The sequence below is a fragment of the Merops nubicus genome, unplaced genomic scaffold (genome assembly GCF_000691845.1).
Source record: "Merops nubicus isolate BGI_N331 unplaced genomic scaffold, ASM69184v1 scaffold3486, whole genome shotgun sequence".
Taxonomy (NCBI): Eukaryota; Metazoa; Chordata; class Aves; order Coraciiformes; family Meropidae; genus Merops; species Merops nubicus.
The window spans coordinates 47568-55749 of NW_008615446.1; the positions used below are offsets into that span (position 1 = coordinate 47568).

General features: G+C 39.9%; 1 protein-coding gene across 1 annotated transcript in view; it reads left to right on the forward strand.

Moving 5' to 3' along the window:
• LOC103775063 (disco-interacting protein 2 homolog C) overlaps window positions 1-8182 on the forward strand; it is a gene marked incomplete at its 3' end in the record, with an annotated part of 96068 nt that overhangs the window by 38342 nt on the left and 49544 nt on the right. The window lies entirely within an intron of this gene.

Below are 8182 nucleotides of genomic sequence, written 5' to 3' on the forward strand. Positions count from 1 at the left end.
TGCCAGGTTATATTTCAGTGTGATCTTTGGTTTGTTGATATAGTTTCATGTGTACTGCTTGATGATCTATTGCAACCAAGAAAGGCCAAATAAAAATAAACATAAGGATATTTCTGGCAGATAACTCCCATATAGCTTCTAATTTGGAGATGTTCAAGGGACATTTGGGAGATGTTCAAAGGAATTCTTATGAATAACTATCAGACTTTGAAAGCAAGTTGGAACATTTCCATTTGCTGTTGAAACAGATGTAAAAAAAATTTTTTTTGTTATTTTTTTTTTTATTTATTTCTACCTTCTTCAGGGATCTAGAGTTCTGTGTGGAGAATGTTAGAATGTTTTTACACACTGTGATATAGAGGTCTGTCTGTTTGGTTCAGTGCTGACTGCTCCTTTCCATTCAGCAGTCAACTGAGTGATGGTCCCTGGCCAAAAAGATGTCGGGTGCAAATTTGGCATTGCAAATACAGTTAAAGGCTTTTAAAGCATAACAGAACCTTTGCAACTGAAGGTCATGCATGAAACATTTTCTCTTCAGGTACCTTAGAGTTAAAAAGTTACTTAGCAACATGATTCACCACTGATCAATGTTTTTCTTCCTTAAGGACATTTACTTGGAGCTAGAGAAGAATTTTGAAGTTTGCAATTACTTGTTTGCAAAGGAGCAATTCATATCATCTGCTGAATGCCCTAAATAAATTGGACAGGAAAGGAAATGAAGATATTAGAGAGAATCAGACCATTTTTCTGAACATGGGATTCTGTCCAGAGAGTCTGAGCATATGTCCTGCTTTGCCTGAGGGGCTGTGGCCTGAGCAAATCAACCTGATGAACTCATCCACATGGCTCATGGAGCCACCTAACCTGATTCTCTGTCCTAAGCTGACTCTTTCAAAACCCTCTTCTAAATTGTCAAAATCCTGAAAAAAAAAAAAAGGGACTAAAATGAAAGTTTTCAATTTTTTTATTTGGCAGCACTCTAGGATATGTTTTTTGCTGTTTCCAGAGGTGAGAAAAAAAACAACTTTTTTTTTTTCCTTTTTATAGATAAAAAAGAAAATTACAAACTAAATCAAATCTTTTTCATAAGAGGTGTAGCGAATTCTTCTCTGCTAGCAGATTTCAAGCTGACATTCTTCTTCATGGAAAATGTCCATTCACTGTGCCATAGCAGTTTTCTTTACTTAAATGACAGCTCCTTTTGAAACATCATTAACAATACAGCAGCCTGCTATTTTATTGGTGACTTAATGAATTATTTTGCTGCAGCTATTCCACCTTTTGTGTCTGAAATATCTTCTGGCAGTTGTGGGCATGGCATTTTTAGGTTGTACATGAATAGACATTAAGCCTTGAACTCATTAAAGACACTAATATTTATTAATTTTTATCCCTGTTGTGTGGTTCCACTGACTCTTTTGGTAATAAACTTCTGAAAGATTAGTTTAACCCACGATCCTAACACATGGTATTAATGTAACACTTCATTTCCTTGTGTGCATACTATGGTGAGATGACAAAAATTTTGCAATATCAACATTAAGGACTTTCAGTAGCCTCTGAGTTTGTATCTTACAGTTACTTGCAATTCTTTGCCAATTTAAGGAAACTCCATTACCAGGATTTTTCATATGTTTACTGTTTTGACAAATATTCAAGAGTTTTAAGAATAATTCTTACTTTCTAGAGATTCAGTCTTTGCCTCTGACCAACATGGTCACTGTGCACCTCTTCTTTAATATTTTTCGTCTATTTACTGCTTCTTCTTCAGTCTCTTCTCACAGTCCCTTGTGTCTTCATGGAAATCCTCTTCATTCCAGTTAGGAGGAGGATCCTAGCAGATATCTTTTGATCCCCACTTTTTTCATACACAGCATCTTCTCCAGTTTCTTGTCTCTGCATTGATTAATTACAGGTTTCCCTGCTTATTCCAGAATTCTTTCCATCTTTCTGACTGAGTTTCAGGGGTGTCTCTGTGGCTGTCATCTAGATCGTAGCCCATCTGACTAGGCATACTTACTCCCTCAACACCAGGCATATCCATCTCCTCCTTCGTGGACCATAGTAGACAATATTGCCTTCCTGCCCATCACTTAGGCTCTTGAATTTCCTGCTTGAATTCCTACTTGAATTTCCTACATGACCCAGACATCACAGCTGTTCTGTGTCCAAACCTTGCAGGTCATTTTGGGAGCAGGTCTTTTCAATTACGGATCTTTTGCTGCATCTGCACAGTGAAATCTCACCCCATTAGTCTTGATTCTTAGAGCAGTCTCTCTCTGGCCCTGAAAAATTCCATAGTGGCCTGCTGAATCTATCCAGAATGCTTTCATACTGCCCTTTGGTGGCCTCACATGCTGAAAAGAAGCTTTTCTGAGAGTCCACAAAATTCCCTTTCTTCAAAGCCTTCCTCCAAATTCTTTTGCTTTCCTGTCCAGTGGCATAGGGAAGTGGTCAGACAGATGGCCAAGCTATGATATGCCATGCAGACAGTGGTGGATTGGTGTGATAAGGCCACCTTGTGTGATCTACTGGAATGAATTTCCCTACCTAACAGTGACTGATGTGGTTATGATAGAGTTAGTGTGGACTGAAGGGGTGAGTGCTCCAGATCATGATGTGCTGTTGTGCCATAAGGGGAACTAGTTAAAAGAAGTTATTCTTCCAGTTCATCATTTCTGCCTTTCTATTCCTCTGCAAAAATTGATCTAACTGGTAATGCTTTATATCTCCTGTGTCTTTTTCAGCATGTTTTTTGAGCTTTTTGTCTTCAGAGTATGTCTGGACTGTTTTCCTCCATGTCTCAGATTACTGTAGATAGAAGAAATGAATAACTGCACTTGTAGACTTGATCTTTTTTTCAAGCAGGTTTTTGAAGCAGTTTGCCTCAGTTCTTGAAGTTCTTCTCAGTGGCCCAGCTGTAATCTTTATTTAATGTACTCGAAATTCTTAAACTCTTTCTAGTGAATGAAACACTATGATTATTACTTATTTCTCAAATATTTTGTTCCTCTGGGAACTTGGTTAAGTGAAGAACATCTTAGTTAAATTATTCACAATCCCTTTGTAAATCAAACCACTGAATATGCATAAATTTAAATGTCTCAGATATGGGAAGGAAAGTTGTCTTTATCGGGTTTTATGTAAGCCTGAACTCTGACTAGAAACCTAATATGTGCTTTAAGGAAAAGGAAGAAAATTTCTGGCTCGGACAAAGTTAATCAGAGTGCTCAGGCATCTGGTTTTGGTATTGTTGTGATTAATAATGAAGTGCTTAGTGATTTCTTAGAGGAGAAATGTGAATAAAAGGCAATTAAATCCTATATAGTATTTATGCTATCACTGTTAACGTTTCTTACTTAAAATGATTATTCTAAGAAGAAGCAGAAAGGCTGAGGAGAAAGTAAAAAGCTGAAAGTAATTTGGGAATGAGTAAGTTTTGATCTTTCTTATTGTAACCATTATTAAAATGAACAAAACAAGTACCAGTTAACTACATCTGATTCAAGGAACCTCATTTCTGTTATCTAACATTTTCTGTAATCAGATTTTTTAAGAACCATTTTCCGTAGCTCTGATATATTTTTCCCACGTCAAAGGCCCATTGGAGACAGCAAGTCTAGCAATAAAGAGCAGAAAAGGCTCTCCAGGTAGAGAAACATTTTTTCTTTTTCTATTTGGATTCTGTGGAGAAATAAATGCCTGGAAAATGATTATTTTTTTTCAAATGAATTTTCCATTAGAAAAAATACTCAATACAATTGTAAACATTTTGAGGCCAAACTCATGCTGCCATAGCAGAGGTGATGTAGCTTATACTGGAGACACCCTGAGATGGCTGAAACTCAACAACAGACTGAAAATAGCCAGCCCCAAACCATGCTGCACCTGGCATGTGACCTTAGCTCTGAAGTAACTTGGTGCTTGCAGAGGTATGGATAGTCATGGTTCAAGTCCTTTGGAAAGTATCAGTTTTATGATTAATACTTTATTCCTTTAGTAAAACCACAGAAAATTACTTTAAAAATCTGCATTGCAATCTGTGACTAAGACTGGACCATCAAGCACTATAATAGCAAGGTCACCTCGATTCTGAATATGTCTGAAATCTTTTATTCTCTGCAACAGAACATATTTGTCTTTTCTCTTTTTTTTTTTTTTCCCTCCCAAAAGAGAACAACTTCATTTGCTGTTCAGGATGGATCTAAAGAGTTCATGGAGAAAGGGTTAACAGCAGAAGAATTGTAACTATTATTTCTGAAAGCAGAAACAAACAATGCCCCTTTACCTGCATGGCATTAGGGAGTTCGTGATTCACACTGGATTTTAAAAAATAGTCTTGTTTATTTAATATAAGAAATGTCGTACTGTGGTATTGAGAAAATGAATATTTGACAAAATCATTTGCAGTTAAACTTTGGCAGCCTCGTGATTGCTATGCGTGGATATTGGTAAGCAACCAGTGGTTTGGCTTTGCTGAGTTAGTGCTGTGTGGTTCTGAAAAGCATCCTGATGATGATAAAGAAAGTGACTGTGGTTTGTTTTCTTTTCCGAGTTTTCTCCCTGATACAGCTTTTCTCTTACAACCTTCTTTACATTAAACACAAATGTACAATCCTTCCACAGATTTGTGAAGGAAGAGGAAGGGGATTTACTTCAGTGTCATGTGGAAAGCATCTAATTTTTGTTAACAGATCCCTTTTTGTGTGTTTTTAAAGACCTGGTGGTTTCCTTTACTCTCATAATGTGTTGCTTAACCAGATGGGGCTGGCTATTAACTCACTCCAGCTTTCTAAATTTTAATTGGTAAAAGATAATGCCCTCTCAGTAGACTGTTAAATAAAGAATAAGACTGAATACAAGTAAAATGTAAACTAGGTAGTTGGTGTACATTTTTTACTGTTCAACTAAATCAGAAGTCCAGCAGCAAGAGAAGAGAACACAGATGTTCTCAGTGTTTGTCACCAGTGTTTGCAAGTGTGTGAAGAGCATTGAAGGCCTCCCTGCACAAGCACACCACTCAGGGGTGCAAGTCTGGCACCAACACTCCGGGCAAGCGGCACAACTGGGTAAGGAGCAGGCGGTCATCTTTAGAAGAAGATTTATTTCAGTGAATGCCTAAGGAATTTTAAGTTAGGCAGTGACAGATGCAGAGAAAACCTTAATTCTTGCCATCTTGTGGAGTTATACAAGGTCTTGGAAAGCAGCACCACAACCAGCAGCTTGCTAGGAGGTAGGAACAAGTTTATAGTTTGTAGTGATGGTAAGGTGTGCATTAACTGAATGTTGTTGGGCTTTTGTTTTCCAAAATCAACTTGGGAAACCCTTCTAGTGGGACCTACGAGTCTGCTTTGTTTGGGAAATAGTTCTGTGACATGAAAAATCAAGGATAAAACAGACACTTAAACACTTAGTGCCTTGTGTTACCTTCAGTGTGCATGTGTGACTGGCAGGCGTGACACTGGGTCTGCAGAGCCTGGGCCCCTTCTGGAGGGCACTTTTGTGCCTGAAGCACCACACGGGACCGTCAAATCTCTCGCTAAAGTCTTATCTCTGCAGCTGACTTACCAGTTCTTCAGTTTTAAATACGAGAGAGTAGCTGCTCATGTATGGCTGGTGAGCAGTTCAGAGCCTGGCAGGGGCTAATCCTGTCCCCAGTGAGGCCGAAGGGTAGTTTGAAGGGACCCTGCTGCAGCAGTGATGTACACGGGAAGGTGAGGAAGAGGAGGGCTCCTGAGGGGAGGCAGCAGTGCTCCTCAAGGCTCCCAGGCACAAGGCTCGCAGCGAGGCACGAGGCTCCCAGCGAGGCTCACTCTGCCAGGCTGCAGCAGGGCTGAGGGCGGCAGCATGGCTGGGAGAGAGGGGCTCTGGCCCTGAGCTGACATGTGGGCTATTCTCCACTTACACTCCATGAAGCTGTTGCTTGAGTTTCCTGCATCCGCCCTCCTGTCTTCAAGCCAACTTATTAGAAGGTTAATTGCAATGTTGTGTTTATCTGAGGAGGAGCGGTGCCTCATCACACTGCAGCCGAAGACAGCAGGTCGTATTCTCAGCCAGCCCCAAATGTCCAGATTTCTGCTGTAGCCCACGTCACAAAGGCGGTTTAACCCCGCGCAACGATAGACCTGGTAGAGCTGAGCCCTGTCTCGGAGCAAAAGCCTGGGATGGAGCAGAGCTGGCCTCCTGGGCGAGGCCTCCCTGTCCGCTGCGCAGCTGTGGCGCCCTGTGGAGGTCGCGGCACGGCCACACCTGGGGATTTGTGGGAGAGGCTTTAGCAATCCGCTTTTCCCCGGAGGCATCTAATCTCTCAAGTTTGTAAAGGAAGAATTGCACTGAATTCAACCTGGGCAGAACCAAGGAAGAAAATGCTTCAAAGATTTCCTTCTTTATAGCGTCCTCCATTACTGAGGGCTTTTATCTTCCAGTTGCTGAGCCCTTTGTGTTTCTCAGTTGTGTTGAGAAACCAAACAGCCAAGGTGGCAAAATAAACGCACGGTTCAGTCCACCTCTGGTTAGACATTTGTGCCCCTTCCAGCAGCCACAGATCTGTCCCTGATCACTCATACATTCCAGCTTCTGGATTGCTGCTGCTTTTATAAATTTGTTTTCTGAAACACAGCCGTACACCCTGCAAGAAATGTATGGGCTTCCTGTTGAACACTATCCAGTTGAAGATCTGTATGACCTTTTCTCAGTGCCTTGCGGGCTCTGCCTGCCCCTGCCCACACTGGAGCAGGGGCAGGCAGAGCCTGCAAGGGTTGGAGTGAAGTTCTGGAGCTTTTAAGGGCTGAAGGAGAGACCGTCCAGTCCTTCACAGGTATTCAGCTCCTTCACAGCTGAATGCAGACTAGCTTCTTTGTTCCAGTTTTCTGCAGTTTCATACCTGTATGCACATGCAGTTAGCTTGGCTAATTAGCATAAGTGGGTGACAGTAAGTAGAGCAGGAAAGGGCTGTGGTGACAGAAAATTCATGTCTTTTCTGATTGTTAGGAAATATTATGGTCTTTTTTTGTGCAATTACAAATGTATTTAAACAGAAAGGTGAGGAATTAGGGAGGCAGCCTTATATGCTCTATGTTTCAGAAGCTGAAGTAAATTTTTGGCAATAAAAGAGCATCATGCCAAAATATATTTAAAGACCTAATTATTTAAAACTTTACTAGAAAGTACCCCTTCATAGTTTCTTAGTCTTTGTGAGAATTTCTGCATTTACTAAGATCACTTAAATGGAGATGATTGCACTGAATACTTGTGTACTTCTGAAAGGATGCCTCTAAATACTTTCATATGAGTAGCCCTTAGATTTTGAAAAAGACAATATCATAAGACAATATCATAAGATGGCACATTTGATAAATGAAAAATTAGTGTGAATACGTCACATGCAAATTTAAGGCTTGTAACAGATTTAATTTCTATAGCTCAGACAAAACTTTTCACATGAGCCCCTTATGTCTCTCAGAAAAGGAATTAAAAAGTCAGTGTTCCTTTCAGGCTTGAAAGTGTTTTGTGTAAAGATGGTTCTTTCTTGCAATTCAGAACTTTTGCCAGGCTTTTGATTTCCATTCTCCAGTTTCCTGTATCATTACTAATTGCTCTTTTAATTTTTTTGCCACTTGAAACTTTAACGTTGGAAACCTTTAAGAAAAACAATATTTGTTTGTTTAAGGCATCCTTGTTTTTATCCTATTCACTTGTCGAGTTCAAGTGTTGCCTGTAGCAGCAGGGACTGAAAGACTTTCTTTCCATCAAATGCAGGTAGTTCTGCCATAGTGCTGCGAGGGTTAATTCTGCAGACGTACTCCTGCACCCATGCTGAGTTTCCAGCTGAGCAGAATTGAGTCATGTTTATTTCTGAGTGTTGAGGCAGTTCAGCATGCGGATGCTAGAGTAATTTTGAATAAATTTAAAACTTTGCAAAACATACTTTGCTGATACAGTATTACCATTTTTGTAAGAAGTAACTGCATTTAGTACTTTCTCAGTAACAAGCAGCAGTGACCCTTCCAATTTTCCTTAAGAGGAAATAAAAGAAAATCTGACCTTCTCATCATTTGTTGTAGTTATATATAAAAATTATTCCAAAATATTGTATTTTATACCCAGGATGTAGAGGAACTTCCTATAACAACTGCTTGGCTTAGTTATAAATAGCCATACTGCATGTTTGGGAGCCTGAACT